This window comes from Lasioglossum baleicum, unplaced genomic scaffold (genome assembly GCF_051020765.1).
Source record: "Lasioglossum baleicum unplaced genomic scaffold, iyLasBale1 scaffold0021, whole genome shotgun sequence".
NCBI classification, from domain to species: Eukaryota; Metazoa; Arthropoda; class Insecta; order Hymenoptera; family Halictidae; genus Lasioglossum; species Lasioglossum baleicum.
In genome coordinates, this window is record NW_027469081.1 from 129,085 (window position 1) to 149,628 (window position 20,544).

At 45.2% G+C, this 20,544-nt stretch overlaps 1 long non-coding RNA gene across 1 annotated transcript; it reads left to right on the top strand.

The window, feature by feature from the left end:
- Positions 1-7,109: 7,109 nt before the first annotated feature.
- On the top strand, positions 7,110-8,580 carry LOC143219176 (uncharacterized). Its single transcript, XR_013011254.1, has 3 exons — positions 7,110-7,582; positions 7,956-8,178; positions 8,243-8,580. It is a non-coding gene; the product is annotated as an uncharacterized LOC143219176 (long non-coding RNA).
- Positions 8,581-20,544: the final 11,964 nt, after the last annotated feature.

Consider the following 20,544-nt stretch of genomic DNA (forward strand, 5'->3'; position numbering starts at 1 on the left):
CCGTCCAGCAGCCCGTGGAGCTCGCCGGTGGTAGTTGTGAAGAAAAAAGACGGAAAGCCCAGGTTCTGCGTCGACTTCCGTCGACTAAACGACCGATCCGAGAAGGACGCGTACCCATTGCCACATATCCAGGCAACTCTCGACAAATTACGAGGGGCGAAGTATCTGACTACCCTCGATTTAAAAAATGGGTATTGGCAGGTCCCACTCGAAAATGCCAGCCGACCGCTCACCGCCTTCACGGTACCGGGAAAGGGTTTATTCCAGTTTCGAGTCATGCCGTTCGGTCTACATTCGGCACCCGCCACATTTCAACGGCTGCTCGACCGAATAATCGGTCCTGAACTCGAACCATACGCGTTCGCGTACCTGGATGACATAATCATCGCCAGTAAGACCCTCGAGGAACACCAGCGACATTTGCGAGAAGTCTTTCGACGCCTCCGCGCAGCCGGACTCCGCCTGAATCCCGATAAATGTCGATTCTGCGTTAGCAGCCTCCGCTACCTCGGACACATTGTCGACCAGCAGGGGATTCGAACCGACCCAGAGAAAACGAGCGCGATCGCAAAGATAGCTGCACCGAAAAACATACGGGAAGTTCGACGTTTTCACGGCATGGCCTCATGGTACCGGCGGTTCGTACCAAACTTTGCGGAAATAGTAGAGCCGCTCACGCAGCTTACACGGAAAAACGCAAAGTGGAAATGGACCGAAGCCGAGGAGAATGCATTCCAGACACTGAAGGAGAAACTGGTCACCGCACCAGTGCTCGCCTGCCCGGACTTCGAACAGCCGTTCACCCTCCAGACCGACGCCAGTGACCACGGCCTGGGAGTCGTGCTCACACAGGGCCCCGCCAACGAAGAAAGAGTTATCGCATATGCCAGCCACACGCTGAGCACCACAGAGCGAAACTACAGCGCAACGGAGAAGGAGTGTCTGGCCGTCGTCTGGGGAATTCGGAAAATGAAACCTTACCTAGAGGGTTACCATTTCACGGTTCTCACAGACCACCAGGCACTCCGTTGGTTGCAACAAATCGACAGTCCAACCGGACGACTGGCGAGATGGGCCCTCGAACTACAACAGTACGATTTCGGCATCCAGTATCGGCCAGGAAAGCTGAACCATGTAGCCGACGCATTATCCCGCATCGAACCTGTACCAGGCGTCAGTCTCCTCCGCACCAAACCGCGTATCGACTCCTGGTACGAAAAGAAGATGGAGGCCGTGCAACACGATCCCGCCTCAGTTCCCGATTTCCGGATTTACGAGGGAAAACTGCAACGACGAATACCGCATCAGCTCGATTATAACGAGCCAGATTCCGGAAACGCATGGAAAATATGCATACCGGCGACCGACCGAGAGGCAGTGCTACGGCAATTTCACGACGACCCCACCGCGGGACATCTAGGTATCGCCAAAACGAGCGTCCGCATTGCCCAGAGATACCACTGGCCAGGGATGTTCCGAGACATCGCGCGATACGTGCGCAGCTGCGTCAGCTGCCAACAATACAAGTCACCGCCCGTACCGCCACCAGGACGCCTCCACGCTAATCCCGGGACGCAACCGTGGCACACCGTGTCCGTAGATCTGGTTGGGCCACTGCCGCGATCACGCCGCGGACACATCTGGCTACTCGTCGCACTCGATCGCTTTTCGAAGTGGGTCGAACTTACACCCCTTCGAAAAGCCACCAGCACTGCTGTCGCCGCGGCGATCCAGAAGGATATTATCCTACGGCACGGAGCGCCACAGATCATTATATCTGACAACGGACGCCAATTCATTGGGGAGGCGTTTACCAGTCTACTACAGGCAGCCGGCATCACGCACCGCCGTACACCTCCGTATGCACCACAGTGCAACCCGGTCGAGAGAGCAAACAAAGTCGTGAAAACAATGCTAGCTCAGTACGTCGGGAAAAACCACGACCGCTGGGACGAAAAGTTAGACGAGGCAAGGTTTGCCATCAACACCGCATGGCATGAGGCGACCGGATACACGCCGGCATACCTGAATCAAGGCCGAGAGTTAAGAGTACCAGGACAGCAAGCAGCAGACGAGCCAACCGCCACCCCGCACCAACGCTGGAAAAATCTACGAGAAGCCCAGGAACTGGCCAAACTCCACTTAGCGCAAGCCTTCGGCAGACAAGAGAAATATTACAACCTACGACGCCGCGAGTGGAGACCGGCCATAGGGGATCGCGTTTGGAAAAAGGAACACACGCTGTCCGACAAGGGAGCGGGCATAGCTGCTAAGCTAGCCCCAAAATATAGCGGTCCCTACACGGTGCAACGCATAATATCGCCAGTTATCGTTGACCTCCAGGACGGAAGGAGAAAATGGATTCGACACATCCATATCCAGGATCTCAAACCGGAACACTTCCCCGAAAACGACGCGTGCCCGGAAAGCATCGAACCAGACGCCCCCGCGGAGCGAACCAGGATGCCCGCAACCGCCCCTGACCCGACGACTACCCCGGCCCCACGCGGCCGAGGCCGACCCCGGAAAATAATCAGTAGCCTTTATTCAATTTCCAGAATCATGCCAATGGACGATTTTTACGGGGAGCTGAACGATCTGTTCGGCGACCTATCAGACTTCGACGAGAGACCACGGACGCCAACCACCCCCGCTCACCTAATACGGGGAGGGGACCAGGCGACGGAGCTACCCCGGCAAGAAGCGATAACCCCGCAACCAGCCACGCCAGTCAACACCACCGTCTCGCGGTACCGCATCCCAAAACTCGCGGGAGCGCGAGGAGGGACAGCGCCACCAGCAACAACCCTGACCATAGCGGGCAACACAAAGGGCCCCTCAGGGACAGAGATCACGACGCGGAAAGCCACCCGCCCGCGACCAGTCGCTACATCGCGACGGGCACTAGGTGGCCCCGATAGGGAAAGGGATGACACCCCCACCCCACCGCAGAAGAAACAGAAGACGGTGATCCGGGCCGTAACATGGCGACCAGGGCCAGCATATGAGGGCAACCGGCCACGGTCCGAATCGACCTCCAGCTCCCGGTCCAGCTCATCCACGATCCCGCCCACAACCATCGAGGAGCACCGGAGAATGGCGGGACACGGGCCGTCCATTGGGCTCCCCGCAGGGCTCCCCGAACCACCCAACTGGTGGAAGGAGGAGGACACGGAGGCCCTGCGACCCCCGGTCAAAAAGCGAATCTCGCGGGCGAAAGGCAAACAACCAACCCCTCGAGAGTCGTACCACCGCGGGGAGGCTCGACCGGCAAAACCCGTCACCACCGCACAACGACCAGCGAGGCCAAACCAGGCAAAAGCACCGCCACCCCGAAAAGAAGGGGCCCAGCTGCCACAAGAGGCCCCACCGTCCGGGAACACGCTGCCAGGCTCCTCACGAACACAAGCAACGGGCCCAACAATCCTGACGGTCAGCAAGAAGGCGTCCTCGTCTCCAAAACACAGGAGCCGAACAACGCGGTACATGGCCACCGAAAGGGCACATGGGACGCCAAAGCTGGCACTAACACACCCGCCGACACAGCCGGCCAACCCAGCACCACCCACCCGGTCCAGAACAGCGACACCAGCCAGCTGCGAGAAACGCGCTGAAGAACAGCAGCCGGAGACACATACGGCCAAAGTACCAGCAAATGAGCAACCGGGAAATGAAGGCCTTCCCACTCCCCCAGGACACCGCGACGTCAAAACGCCGATCCCGTACTCGGGAAAGGAAGGAGCGTGCCCCTCAACTTGGTACTTGTTACCCAACGGACGACGGGTAGAAGTACCGCTACGACTGGTCACCTCCAAGCGGTTCCTAGCATCCATAGGGGACGAGAGGTGGGCCCTCCACTTCGACCGAAGTGGGCGACTGATACGCTGCCGACAACGTGAGGGGCGAAGCACATAATTGTATACCGGTGATTTTCTTCTGCGATACTTGTACCATTATGTACTACATTTCCACATTTACACAGTTTCTTTTGAATAAAACCAGTCTCACCGCCTTTCGCTCGCTTTCCCGAAGAAGGAGGGGGGTGTAACAGACCTACAGAACGTAGGCCTGTTACGAACAAACCCCTAGCAAACCTCCACCGGTTAGACACGACGACGCGATCTAGTAACGTACCACCGGCCTCCTGTCACAACAACAACACCGCCTGTACCGCACGTACCCCGCACCCAGGCCCGTATTCCAACGGGAATCCAAATCAAATTTCCAAAATACTGTTCGAAAGACGGTATACGTCACCAGCAAAATACCGCACCGCACCACCATCCCTTACCTCCAAACCATCCCTATAAAAGCCGGCACGAACAGACTAGAATCACCTGAGTCTGCCAGCAGTTATCCAGGAACAACCACGTGCGATATTCCAGTGCTGTGAGTATTCTACCTGTAACCGTTGTCCACGTCTCCGCCGTTATCGGCATCCTGGTTCCGCTGGTACGAGCCGTGCTCTACCTCGAACACTCGGTGTGTCACCGGTCTCTTTCGCTAGGCGCGTCGCCTCCGAGAGTCGACGATTAAGAAGCGGTGTGTCACCCTTCGACCTCGTCGAAACCCTGTCGTCCTGCCGGTCCGCTGGTGCGAGCCGTGCTCCACCTCGAACACCCGGTGCGTCACCGGTCACTTTCGCTAGGCGCGTCGCCTCCGAGAGCCGACGAACAAGAAGCGGTGCGTCACCCTTTGACTTCGTCGGAGAACCTCCTGTCCAGTTATCCCGTCGCTCCGCTGGTGCGAGTTGTACTCCACCTCGAACATACCCGGTGCGTCACCGGTAGATTTCGTGATACGCGTCGTCCACGAACTCGGCCGAACTAGAAGCGGTGCGTCACCCTTCGACGTCGCCTAAGAACCGCCTAGAAAGTCACCCTCGTGAGGCGAGTCGCCCACGAGGCCAGTCGAGCCAGACAAGGTGCGTCACCTTGATCGAACTCCCTGAACGACTGTCCGGAGGGACTTCGATGACCCGTGCGTCACGGCCATCGAAGGACCACGACAACCCGGCCTAGGTAGGGAGATCACGACGACAGTCGTGATCTAACTCTACTCCTGTCCATCCTGCCCGCGTCCTACGCCACATACAGGTTCAGGTAGCTCTCGCACGGTCACACATTCTAAAGTCACGGGCACCGTAGTATTTCCACCGAGCACTGTATCCTGAGGCACCGTAACATACGCGACCGAAAGGCAGCGAGTATAATTTGTTTAACCGCAACCGAATCGTCTCAGTTATTTCACCCGCATCGACTCCGTTCCTCGCGTCGACACTCCACTTGTCGTTTAGAACCCTGGGTCGGCGAGCTGTTCAACACCAAGGAGCCCGAACGCGAGGAAGCCGAACGACGACGAAACACACCTGTTACACTATAATTATAATAGAATTTCATAAAATATTGAGGTTATTGTAAACTCATCTTTTTTCGCAATGATGCTCTAATTTCATTGCTTATAAAATGTATCATAATTAAACTACAATTATCCTAATAACGTAGAATGTAGTACATATTAAGTTTTAATTGCCAGGATTTTCTTCTTCGACGTTAAGCACCCTTTACTGCTTCTCGTAATTTACGTATATGTACATTAGGCTGGACTTTATTTTTCGACCATGAAATTTTTTGGTCCCGTAAACCAGAATTGTAACAAATGTTGAGAAAATGATCTGGAAAAATGTTGGGGCCAATTGGATGATGGGAAAATGAGGCGCAGCAAATTTGAAAATTTTGAATTTTTTAAATCTTGACATAAATAGACGTTATGATATATCGTTGAATTTGTCTTTTTTCTCTTTAAGAATCCATATATAGCATAAACAGTTGTTGATAGAAAAACATCCGTGACCTTGAACACTTGAAATAATGACTTTGAAAAAATTTTTTTTCTCTGATACTATATCCACCTCCTTATATACTACAACTTTTATTTGAAGAGATTTTTCATATATACATAACTGACAGAGATATTAAGGGGCGTAATTTGCATTATTCGGAAGCATACAACTGCGCATATGTATAGCTATTTTCATAGCTACATGCTGCCGAATAATGCAAATTACGCCTCGTAAACGAAAAAATAGGACTTTTGAGGCAGATAGCGCCCTAGATCGATGTTTTATCTAGCGTTTTTGACTAGTGAAAAACCCCGTGTTTGTATTATCGAGAAATGAGTAAATGAATATTTTGCAATCCTGGAAGTCTCTCTACTCCCTTATAAATAAATTCATTAATATGCTCCAATCTACAAAAGAAAAACAGTTATAATATCGGAAAAAGAAGTTATTATGAATAATAAGTAGTCTGACTGAAACATAGACTGAAGGTGGTCAATGATACCGCTGAACGGGGCGTTTATTAACTAATGGAGGATCATAATAAAATTTTATATAGAAACAAAGAGGAGAAATAATATATGTATACTATACAAACTGTGATGGAATATCGACAGCAGTATCCTGACGCCACAAAACAGATTTGTCAAAGGATTATTAAATATTTTTTAATATAGAGAGAAACACCTGATCAATCCCTACATGCGATTAATTGCATTTTTAAGAGGTATTGAAGACAGCTTATTAACTGAGAGTTATTAAATTTTTCATTTTCCTCAGAGTCAGTAAGTTCTTTATTTTTCTCGGAGTCATTAAGTTTTCCATTTTTCTTGGAGTTATTCAATTTTTCATTTTCCTCAGTGTCATTAAGTTCTTTATTTTTCTCGGAGTCATTAAGTTTTCCATTTTTCTTGGAGTCATTGAATTATTGCCATACTTTACCATATTGTAATCTTCTAGCCCAACCAGCACACATCGTCTCATAGATGTCTGTTTCATGTCGTCGTCCCGTCTGAACGTCTATGTCCCAAAGATACGTCTTTTAGTCGCCAAAAAGATATCTTTATGGAGACGTTGTTTTCACAGCAGAGGGTGAACGTCTTTCAGCTGTCTCATTTCAGTCGTAAATGCAACGTCTCCATAAAGGGTATCTTTTTGGCGACTGAGAGACATTTTCCGGAGACGTTGTTTTTCCTACGCCGCCGGTAAAGAGTGGGGTGGAGTAGGGGGATACAGCTTCTAAGGAAGAACTTTTTTCTGTGCACTTTTTCGAAAAAAGAGCTCTGCATGCTAATCCGCAATAATACAGAGAGTATTTCAACGCAAAGAGCATTTGGAAAAAGTGTACAGAAAAAAAGTTCTTCCATAAAAATGTACACTTTTGTTGTTTACAAAGTTCCAAGAGCCAAATCCAAAAAAGGGCTCTGTACGGGACCCCGCAATAATGCAGAGAATATTTCAACACAAAGAGCATAAAAAAATATTGCTTCTTCGCGAAATGCGGCTTACCCGCGTGATCGAAAAAATCAAGCTGTTTCATATATTCTCTGTCAGTGTCTTTCCTGCGAGAAACATATCTGCTTCTCTGTCTTCGTAGTTCACCCCGAGTGGCGCTGTTGAAGTTACTATTTTTGGTCCGGCGCACATGGTCGACACCGGTCGACACCAGGTTTAGAGAAGTGTCTAATTGTATTAGTGTATTGTAATAGTGATAATTTATCCGACGAGTGTATATTTACAAAAGTAAGTACTTCCATTGCTGTTATTTGTTACCGTTAGTGTTTTTTGCTGATGCCCTTCCGCTATATTCGAAGTTTACTATGGGGTTGGCAAGAAAGTCAAAGAAAGTACTTTCGGTATTGTAAGGGGGTAGACTGCTTTTTCCAGGATTGCAAGGGTGCGGGATTGCAATTGATTGCAATCCTGGAAACGAGTCTACTGCCCTAATGTGTAAATAAGTGTGAAGTCAAAAAATGAACAAAAATTGGTCATATTTCCATTCCTTCATTCTATTTGCTATTTTTCTAAATATATTCTTTAATTAAATATATTTACGTCGTAATTACATATATGTTTAAATTAGTCTCTAAATTTTACCATACTTTTCAATTCTTAGAATATATACACACAAATGGAGATGCCTACAAATACATGGACCGTTGTCCAATTTTTGGCGGACGGAACGGTAGAAGCGGTGCCAAATAGTTGGCTGGAAGGCGACAAATGTTATTGGCCACCGGTACACAAATCAAAATTGAGCAACGCAATCCAACAATGTGAACTGCCTCAACCTTCGTGGGAGCACTTTTCTGTAAAGATCTTCAAAAACAGTACCTTTGGTAAGTTAAAGTAGTTACACACCATACATGTATAATTAAAATAATAATTATATAATGCTTCTAGATGGCTACACGAAGGCTAGAAGAAAAGCAAAGGAGGCCGAAGAGACCAATGACTTGTTTAATAAATACACTTAAAATAGCTGACGTTTATCTTTCATTTTCATTAAATTAACAGAATGTGATATGCTACATAACAATTTTTTATTTTAGGCAGCAGAAGTGCACAATACGGGGGGCACAACAGCTACAACTTTGCCAGGAAAGTCTAGGTATCATTATGACTGACGTGCTGGCATGGCGGTCTGCTATAGCTGATTGGGCCGGAAGGGCAAAAAACCGTTTGCAAATTATCGAACGGCCAGCCTTGTTATATGTAATTATCACCCTGTAACGCGACGAGGAACGAGACAACCCCAGGGGTGCCAATCCGCCTCGGCACTACCCTGAGATTAAGAAAAGAATCGCGCCGCGACCGAATGTTCTAGAAGACCGCATGTTCGAGAAACTTCTAAAATCCCTAACAACGCCCAAACAAGGGTTAGCAACGACTAGTATAAATACCGGTAGACGATCGCGGAGAAAACACTTTTGCTGCGCCTGTGGGAGAGGACGAGGTAAGACCACGGCCGCCCATAGGTTAGGGAGAGTACGAAGCAATGCTATCGGACGCCCGGCAGCTCAGGAGAGGACAGGGGTTGCACCTGGACGCCTCTCTGGATAAATGGGAGAGGACGGCCATGAAGGCCGGCCGCCCGCCGAGAGGAAAGAACAGGGTAGCTTCCTGGCCGCCTGAAAGTAGGTTCACCAGGTTACTCTGTACGTCTTGGAGAGGACGGCCATGAAGGCCGGCCGCCGAGCTTACAGAGGACACCTGGTGAAACCGAGTCGTCGTCGTTTTTCCCAATAGGAGAGTACGGTTGAGATAAACCGGACGCCTGATGGGAAAACCTTTTATTAGTAAAATTATTTTAATCTTTCGTTGCTAACCTTCTTCAAAGGTTTATTGTAAATTCTACGAAAACTTTCGATGTATGAAACTAATTGGAAAATATATTCTTTGTTCAGAGAGAAATCCCAATTCCTATTCCTTGCGATACGAGAGAGAGAACCTGTTCCTACTAGTATGTCGGATCCTACAAAAATTTTGACGCCCAACGTGCAGGCCGAGGCTCACGACCTGAATTCCGACTCCATCTCCAATTCTGACCTGAGTCCCAGTCCAAGTATCCAGTTTTCACCGAGCCAATTTTCCCAGCTCCTGGGATCCCTGAACGATAAACCTCCTGTTTGTCTAAAAAGTTTCACGAGATGTAAGGAACGTTTCGATGGCTGTCATGACTACATGAAAGTCAGCGCGTTCATCGCCGCTATCTCGATATTTAAGGATATCGAAAATATTAGCGATGAAAACGCTTTGAAAGGATTACCACTGCTCTTCGAGAAACACGCAGCTATCTGGTGGCGAGGTATGCGAGGATCCGTATCAACATGGAAGGAAGCCTTGGATACGATCAAAACAACTTTTGCACCTCGACGTCCCGCACATCAAATATACACGGAGTTGTTCCGGACCACGCAGGACGCAAACACTCTGACGGATCTGTTTATTAGCCAGAAACGGGCACGGCTGGCAGAATTGCCAAACCCGCACCCGGAATCAGTCCAAATAGACATGATCTACGGTCTCTTACGCCTTCCACTTCGGAAGAAAATTCCCCGGGAATCGGTAAAAACATTCACCGACCTGATCAAGCGTGCCCGAGAAGTAGAAGATCTCGAGAAGGAGACCCAGGGTAAACAACGACAACCATCTACGCATTACCATCGGACGGAGGGGATATTTGCCAAACCGTATCCCAGGGACCACCGCCGCTGCAATATTTGCCGCCGCCCAGGACACGCCACCGCCGACTGCCGTTTCCGAAAAAACAACGTGCCAGTACCGAAGCCAACGACCACCTCAACCACGCTGCAGCCAGGATTCACGCAGCCCCCAGTGAGTCGCACTCCGCTGCAATGCTACGGATGCGGTAAACCGGGAGTCGTACGCAGCAAATGCCCGGACTGCACGAAGACGGCCAAAACCCCGACGTCTGCAGCATTTTGCACAGTAAGTGCAACCATACATCCACGACAGCGACCAGCGGTCGACATCACCATCGCCGGAGAAAAAGGGCAGGCCTTCTTCGATACAGGAGCGAAGTGCAGCGTTGCGAGTCAGAGCTTGTACTCTCTGTTGAAGACGAAAGGCTACCTATTCGAAGAACGGAAAATGGAAGTCGCGCTGGCAGACGGAAACCCACGCATTCAGGGTGTTAAAGCGGCTCATCTTGAAGTAGAGCTTCGTGGTCGCTGCCTCCGGACCACCTTCATTGTCTTGCCGGAAGGAAAGGACAACCGAACTCTGCTGGGCGTCGACTTCATCGAAGACGCAGGAATTGTATTGAATGTTCCGCAGCGGACATGGCATTTCGTGGAGGCACCAGAAAATCTACACGATTTCCAGGATGAAGTTCTGTTTGGGAATGCATCTTTCGGCAAGGGGGAGACCGGAGTCCCTCTATTATCCTTAACGACAGATGCGATTCGCGAGATTCAGAATTTCGCGAAACCTCCGCCGAAATGTCTGAGCCCGATTCGGGAAGTTACAACAACACTCCAGGCTTACCTGCAGGAGGAAATCGAAATGGAGGAACCAGTGCCAAACGCAAATTATCCAGATATCGACAATTTTTTCGAGAGATGCATCCAAACATTTGAGACGAGGATGGACATCGCTACCGTCGACATCGGGGAAATAAGGGAGGACGAAGCGCCAACACATCACCGAGCAAGGAAGCTGTCCATAGAATAAACACCGAGGACCACGCTCCAATCGCTGTGCCGCCATATCGCATACCACCCGCAAAGAGAGAACTGCTGCGCACCGAAATAGAAAAAATGATGGAAGCAAAAGTCATCGAGGAATGCGAATCACCATGGGCCGCACCCGTAGTTTTAGTGCCTAAAAAGGACGGCAGTATTCGGGTTTGCGTGGACTATCGCAAACTCAACGCCGTTACCATTACTGATTCGTATCCTCTGCCACGGATCGACGACCTGCTCCATTCGGCCAAGAGAACGGGATTCATGTCTGCGCTGGATCTACAATCAGGCTATTGGCAAATTGGCGTACGAGAAGAAGATCAAGACAAAACGGCCTTCACGACACCTTTCGGAATTTTTCGATTCAAGCGGATGCCGTTTGGGTTGAAGAATGCACCGGCTACATTTCAACGCCTCATGGACCGGATGAGAGCTGGTTTAGGAGATCGCAATATTCTCGTCTATCTGGACGATATATTGGTACTCTCCGCCAACTTCACCGAGCACCTCGAGGACTTGAGAGCAGTTTTTAACAGACTTCGCCAATTTGGTCTCCGAATGAATCGGCAGAAATGTCGTCTGGGATGCCCGAAAATCAAATATCTTGGACATGTATTGACAGCAGAAGGCATCCATCCCGATCCTGAGAAGGTCAAGGCGATCCAAGGCATGGCTACACCGGCGAATCTGAAACAGCTGATATCCTTCCTACAAACTTGTTCATGGTATAGACGTTTTGTACCAAATTTCGCTACAGTTGCCCAACCTCTGACCCAGCTAACAAAGAAAAAGGCAACCTGGGAATGGAAGACGAGTCAACAGCAAGCATTCGAGCACCTGAAAGGAGCCCTTATGAGTCCTCCGATTCTGCAATACGCCGACGAGAAACAGTCCTTCATCATACGTACCGACGCCAGTGCCTATGCCATAGGAGCAGTTCTGTTACAAGGCGAGAAGGAATCGGAACATCCCATTGAATATGCCAGCAGATTACTGACGGCGGCGGAACGCAACTACTCAACCACCGAGAGAGAGGCATTAGCAGTTGTTTGGGCTGTTGACAAGTTCCGAGGATACATCGAAGGAACTCCTGTTACTATCGCCACGGATCATCAACCTTTGAAATGGCTCATGTCTCTGCGCTCTCCAAGCGGACGACTCGCCCGATGGGCACTGTTATTACAACCTTACTGTCCGAATATTCAATATATTCCAGGTCGATGCAACGTTGTCGCCGATATGCTGTCAAGGTTACCGAGCGAACCATGGAACGAAGAAAGCAGTACGGAAATCGCAGAAATTTCCGTCGACATACCAGCACGAGGACCAGCAGTAACCCGAGAGGAACAACTAAAAGACGAGGCCCTGAAAACCATAATCGAATCACTTGAATCAACTACACGAGACGACGAAATGATTAAGTGGACCACGAGGGGATATTTGATCAACAACGGAGTGCTCTACCGACACGCTCCAAATGTGGACATGGAAAAAGCTCAGCTGGTAGTACCTTCACACGAGAGGAAAGAAATTCTTCGAGCATACCACGACGATGCCACTGCGGGCCATTATGGAGCTCAGCATACGCTACATCGGATAATCAGCCGATACTTTTGGCCTGGGATGAGCCGAGAAATCGCAAATTACGTTCATGCTTGCGTGGAGTGTCAAAGGTATAAAGCAAACAATTTGAAACCAGCCGGTTTGTTACAGATGCCCGTCATGCAGCAAAGATTTGAAATACTCGCCATGGACCTCTTTGGGCCTCTGCCGACCACAATGAGGGAGAATCGATGGATCTTCATCGTGGAAGACGCAGCCTCACGATGGGTGGAACTGTTTCCACTGCAGCAGGCAACGGCGGAAGCCTGTGCAGAGATCCTCATCAACGAAGTTATGCTTCGTTTTGGTATGCCACGGCGAATCATCAGCGACAATGGCACTCAATTCATCAGCGGGGTCATGCAGCAGGTAGCCCACTGTTTTGGGCTGCAACAGGCGTTCACCCCTGTCTATCATCCCGAGGCCAACCCGGTGGAACGGAAGAATCGCGATCTGAAGGCGCAGCTTGGAATCTACGTCGGTAGAGACCACTCTACATGGGACGAAAGGCTGCCAACCATACGATTTGCGATGAATTCGGCCCGGTGCGTGACAACCGGGTACTCAGCAGCCTTCCTTACGTTCGGGAGAGAGCTGAGAACGCCCGATGACGCCAATCGGGACTTGAGGACCATCATCCAAGCAGAAAATTTCCTGCCGGAAATTACTCCAAAACTGTTGACACTGGCGGACACGATGCAGATAGCCCAGCAGAACCAGGAACGTCAGCAGGAGCAGAGGAAGGAGTATGCCGATCAACGACGCCGGCCCAATCCTGGTTACGAGAGAGGAGACCTGGTGTGGGTAACCACTCACACCCTCAGCCGACGAGAGAGGAACTACACAGCGAAGTTCGCACCAAAGAGGGACGGACCATACGTGGTGAAGCGCCGCATAGGGTCCAACAGCTACGAGATCGAGACCCGTGAGGACCAGCCTGTGTGCGTAGGGGTGTACCACACCTCGGCGCTAAGGCCCTACAACGGAGCACGGGCGAACCCACCACCAGATCCAGTAACAACCATCCGTAAACGAGGGCGACCTCGTAGGCAGCACGAGGGTCAACCAACACAGCGTCCAACGAAGCAAGCTCGGCGCAAATGAAGGAAGTCCTGGACTACTCGTCGAGGACGCCGTCGTGTCCAGAAGGGGAGACTGTAACGCGACGAGGAACGAGACAACCCCAGGGGTGCCAATCCGCCTCGGCACTACCCTGAGATTAAGAAAAGAATCGCGCCGCGACCGAATGTTCTAGAAGACCGCATGTTCGAGAAACTTCTAAAATCCCTAACAACGCCCAAACAAGGGTTAGCAACGACTAGTATAAATACCGGTAGACGATCGCGGAGAAAACACTTTTGCTGCGCCTGTGGGAGAGGACGAGGTAAGACCACGGCCGCCCATAGGTTAGGGAGAGTACGAAGCAATGCTATCGGACGCCCGGCAGCTCAGGAGAGGACAGGGGTTGCACCTGGACGCCTCTCTGGATAAATGGGAGAGGACGGCCATGAAGGCCGGCCGCCCGCCGAGAGGAAAGAACAGGGTAGCTTCCTGGCCGCCTGAAAGTAGGTTCACCAGGTTACTCTGTACGTCTTGGAGAGGACGGCCATGAAGGCCGGCCGCCGAGCTTACAGAGGACACCTGGTGAAACCGAGTCGTCGTCGTTTTTCCCAATAGGAGAGTACGGTTGAGATAAACCGGACGCCTGATGGGAAAACCTTTTATTAGTAAAATTATTTTAATCTTTCGTTGCTAACCTTCTTCAAAGGTTTATTGTAAATTCTACGAAAACTTTCGATGTATGAAACTAATTGGAAAATATATTCTTTGTTCAGAGAGAAATCCCAATTCCTATTCCTTGCGATACGAGAGAGAGAACCTGTTCCTACTAGTATGTCGGATCCTACAACCCTTATTTTAATATTATTATTATAATGATTATTCATGTGCAAATTAATAAACAAAGATATTCTTATTCAAGGTGCAGCGGAGAAAGCCAAAGTGGACGGCAGCCGCAAGAAACATGAACAAAGCGAGTGTGACCAAGTGATTTTAATTTCAATATATCTGTGGTTATCAGGAAGAACGCCGCATGTCACATATACTTTCACTTTCGATCGCTAATACTTTGACATAGGAGGTTGGTTAAATTGCATTGTTGTCTGAGCCTTCCAAACGTGTTTCCATGACTTTTTTTCTGGTAAATATGTACAGTAGCGGACAAAAGTGTAAGACCGCTCTAAAGAAGACGATAACTTTTTTAATATTTTACTATACGATTTGAACTTTTTTGGGAAACTAGAGCAATTAGTTTACTAAAGGACGCGAAAAGAAATTTTTTCAAAAATTGCAATTGATCGGAATTGTTGAAAAAATACTAAAAGTTGATTGTTTATTTAAACATATCCTGAAAATTTCGTCAAAATCGGTCGACGTTGCAATGAGCTACAAACGTTTAAAGATGGTAAAAATTGCAGATTTTCGGCAATAAATCGTGAAAATCTGCAATTTCTACCATCTTTAAACGTTTGTAGCTCATTGCAACGTCGACCGATTTTTACGAAATTTTCAGGATATGTTTGATTGACACAGATCTACACAAAACGTGTTTTTTAAATTTTCAATATAGGCCCACATAAAATAATTAAAAAATCAACTTTTAGTATTTTTTCAACGATTCCGATCAATTGCAATTTTTGAAAAAATTTCTTTTCACATCCTTTAGTAAACTAATTGCTCTAGCTTCCCAAAAAAAGTTCAAATCGTATAGTACAATATTAAAAAAGTTATCGTCTTCTTTAGAGCGGTCTTAAACTTTTGTCCGCTACTGTAAATCCTATACTCTAAAGTCTAAAGCTCAATGAATGCATAAACTCGAATTTTTGAAATTGTGACATGCGGCGTTTTTCCTTACAACCACAGACATTATCAGTAATATTTTATTTTCACTTTTATATTTTATTTTAATTTTTATATTTTTTAATTTTAGTATACAGGGTGAGGCGCCAGAAACAGGCCCCCTGAATAAGCATTAATCAGATGTTAGTAGCTTTTTTGTAGATGGACGCGTAAAGGACATGTGAAGGTCAACTTAATTTTTTTAAATGGAATGAGGTATTTTTTAATACATCAATTATGCAGCTGGACATTCATTATAAAAAAGTACTAACCTATGTATGTCGAAAAATTAGTAGTTCAGGGGATATTTCAATTTAAATAACTCTAAAATACCATTACTGTCGTACTAAGACGTTAATGTTTACTTACTTATGTAACGTCGTAGTACGACAGTAATGGTATTTTAGAGTTATTTAAATTGAAATATCTCCTGAACTATTAACTTTTCGACATACATAGGTCCAGCTGCATCATTGATGTATTAAAAAATACCTCATTCCATTTAAAAAAATTAAGTTGACCTTCACATGTCCTTTACGCGTCCACCTGTAAAAAAATAATACACTACATAATGTACCCCTTCAGACCATGCAACTTCTGTATACAAAACTTTTTCGTGCAACGCATACTTTGGAAGTTATTATAGGTGTGCAAGTTGCGTGGACCACCCTGTATACTGATTCTGATGTTTCAACTGTATATTTTATTCAATTTTTATATTTTAATTTAAGTGTATTAATTTTAATGTTTTAAGTGCGTGATATTGTATTTTAATTTTAATACTTTATTTCTAATATATTAATTCTAATGTTTTAAGTGCGTGATATTTTATTCTGAATGTAGTATTTTATTTTACGCATACTTTGGAAGTTATTTATTGGTGTGCAAGTTGCGTGGACCACCCTGTATACTGATTCTGATGTTTCAACTGTATATTTTATTTCAATTTTTATATTTTAATTTAAGTGTATTAATTTTAATGTTTTAAGTGCGTGATATTGTATTTTAATTTTAATACTTTATTTCTAATATATTAATTCTAATGTTTTAAGTGCGTGATATTTTATTCTGAATGTAGTATTTTATTTTACGCATACTTTGGAAGTTATTTATTGGTGTGCAAGTTGCGTGGACCACCCTGTATACTGATTCTGATGTTTCAACTGTATATTTCATTTCAATTTTTATATTTTAATTTAAGTATATTAATTTTAATGTTTTAAGTGCGTGATATTGTATTTTAATTTTAATACTTTATTTCTAATATATATTAGAATTTAATATATTAATTTTAATGTTTTATATATATTATTTTATATATATTTTTATTTTATAAATAGTACATATATTATTATAATAAACTATTTGTTCGTTTACTTTAAACTATTATCGTAAATTGATTTTTCCCTCCCACTCCCTTTTCGCATAAATACGTCTCTCTAACAAGCTCAAGAGACTTCTGAAAGTCGCCTAAAAGATGCCCGACAGAGTCGTGGAACATGTCTCTACAATGCCTGAAACACGACTAACAGTCATTCTCAAGACCACTTTAAGACAGGCAACTTTGTAACAAACGACCTTCCGGAGCCCTTGTAGAGACTTTCCGGAGACATTCGCAGACATCTTTCAGACATTTGAATGTCTAGCGGCAGACATCTTTCTGCTATCTTTGAGCTGTATCTGTGCTGGTTGGGAGGTGTATTGTATAACTTCCGTAAGGATATTTTAATGATATTATCGATACATATCTAAGTTCATTCGGAGAAAATTCGTTAAAAAGCTAGAAATATTGTCTTTTAAGTTTTTCACATTAAACGTGCATTATTCAAGCTTTAATACATATAAAGAGCAGGCACGTGTTTGGCGAATATACCTAATGTAGTTCTAAAAAAACCAAGTATATTAAAAATCACGTTATAAGTTAAGAAAGAAAACCATTATTACCATTATCTATGTCATAAGAACGCAGAGTATTTGAATCTCGGATAACGCAATATGTAACTCGTCCGCCCGAACTTGTTCGATTCTTTTCGTACCCACCCGACGAATTCGAAGTCGAATCGACGGGCCGCCGGACTTTCTGCGACCCGACCCGACCCGAACCCGAACATCGAGCGGCCCGCACATCCCTAAATTATTTATAATTATAAATATATTATATTAAATGACCTATTATAATAACCTATATTAGGTAATTATGATCACACTTTAAATAAGTAAATATGGCTCAAATTGTGCCGTATTTAGGCTCATTTTAATTAGAAGAATCTCACAAATACGTTGGTAATTCCGTAAAAAAAGATTGAAAAATAAAAAACTTTCCTATGTGCATTGATGTAATCGGTACGCAGCCTTTTGAACTGTGTCGGCTGCCTCTTACCTCAGTCCCTCTTTGTCGTTTACGCGCTGTCGTAAAAAAAGTTCTGGTACATATGTTGATAGTCTAAAAATATGATCAATGCTATTTTTCAATTTCTCTAAAAAACCTGCATTTGTCGAATTTTTGCGTGTTTTTCACTTTGTGTGTAATTAACATTTTGAACCAAAAAATCGGGAAAAAATCTCAAATATCAATTTCAATTAAATGTAATTATATGATTAAATTAATGCAAGTAAATGGGGAAAATTTACCGAAAATTGAATGGCACAACGGCTGTTTAAATAATTCGAAGGACTACCTCGTCCGGCTAGGCCCTTCATTCCAAATTGTAATATTCCAATATTCCAATATCATTTTCAATATTTCAAGTACTATTTAAAACTATTAATGAGTTTTAACAACAAAATATTTTAAATAGAAAACTAAATTTTGACATATAAGATAAGATTATAGCAAGCTTGCTATAAATGTCGAAAACTCGAGTCTGGCCAGAGACATTCAATTTTCAGGAAACACTATTCTATGATGACGAACGGAGAAAAGGGAAGTGAAGCTCGGGGGCTTCGGTCGCCGTGGAGTGGAGTGAAACATTGTAACATGATACGGGTCGGGTCGGGTATATCGGTGTGAGACTACTAATCAAACAACAAAGCTTAATTATTTATCATTACTTTTTTATAGGATTTTCCTTAACATATTTGGTGAATTTTGTTTCTTTTTATGAAAATGATACCAAAATTATATAATTCCGATGATATTTGCTTATGCAATGAGCGACGCAAGTTTCGGACACAATGAAGGACAGCGTCGGGAAAAAAAGAGACGCGGGAAGTCCTTATTCTTTTAAGATTTCGACTTCGACTTCGTCTGCTAGCTCTTCGCCTCGTCGCACAATGTACTCATAAATGAATCATGTTTCAGGAATTGGTTCAGTTCAGAATGAAATAAAATAATGTTACACGCACTTTTTAAATAGCGTCATATATATGGTGCAAGAAATATTCGTATAGAGTCAAATAGAATTATTTTTTTAGATATCTTCGTACGAAGTACTGCCTCTAAATAACATTGTATGGATAGGAGCCGTCGAAAATTAGTTTAATTAGTTAATACTTTTATCTTGTTACTACCTCGACTTTAATAATTGCAGTCAATAATGCTGTCGCGCATTACAAGTATGGGATAAATAAGTAAAAAAATTAATTTTCTGTTTCCTACTAAGGATCTTAATAAGAACGATTGAATTTTGTCATTACACAACATAACAAAATATTTTTTAAGAATCATTATTTTATATATAACGCAATAATGTTCAAATTACTTTTAAATTCCAATACATTTGTAGAATATTACGTAGTAATTACTTCCATTTTTCCTACATCTATAAACTATCGATTATATTGTAAACAATTATTACAATGGTGATAATAAGGAAAATAAGAATGCAATAAGAGAATTATATATAGTATTATAAGGCAATTACAGAATAGGTAATGTCAGCATTCTACTATATCATTCTTCTTCAACTTGACGAATATCTCGTCGATTGTGGAACTTTTAGCGCTGTGGTATATCAGATCACTGTAACTTTCACGTTATCCCCGCGCCCGTTGCGCCCGGTTACCGGGCTCGCTGAATAGCACAGGGGCTGGCAGTCTCGTCGGTGCCCAAAGTAGAGAAAAAATCTAGAAAAATAACCGCAGATTTCAATGTATTTTTCTGGCTCAAAGAGACTTTTTTGACTGATATGACGAGAAGAGCGCCTTGTAATGAACCTTCCTTTATCAAATGAACCTTTGTGCAGCTCAAAATACGCTCGTATAAGGTCAAAAAATCGAGGCGCGTGATTTCATTCACATTAGCATAGATTTCCCCATGAAGACAGAGGTCCTCTCGGATGCAGAGCCAGTCTAGAGCCAATTTTAGTTCAGTTCGTTCAGACGAGATGGCGCCTAATCAGGAAGACTGTCAATCGAAGACTGCGATATTGTGCAACATTTCACTGCTGCACTGCTGTCATCGTGGAATCATAGCAAAACTGACACAGATAAGTTAGATATTCTCATCGGTGGCACTAATATTAGTGCGAGCTGCCCTGTGTAACGGCACAGACTTAAGATTTGTACAGACTGTGCACGCTATTGTTCAGTCGCGCCGGGATCCTGAATTACCGACCCTGTAGAAAATGCCCTAGCACGACAGCGGACTCTATCGAAATGGAACGGTCAGCTAGTGAACTACATGACGTTACAACGCGAAAGGTGTTTGGCTCAGGACGCTAGATTTTACAGCGTTGTCAGCTTTAAAAGTGCAATGTTGCCGGATTATATTCGTACAGTAACCGTCGATGCCCGCCTGCCCGCTTCGAAAGCGTTTCAGCGGTTTCTTGTCTGCTTTCCGGAGCTGTCGAAATTCAGAGTCATATTGCTCCTTAATTTAAAGTATAGAATTTTCATTCGTTAATAATTTTATTAAACGATTATCTAAATATTCGTTGACTTGTTAAAAAATCTTTTTAATGTTTTTAATTGTTTATGTAAATATAAAATTTTGTAATGTTTTGATATTTTTAATTCGTAGATTGTTTAATGCATTCACGTAAACCTAGGCTAATTATA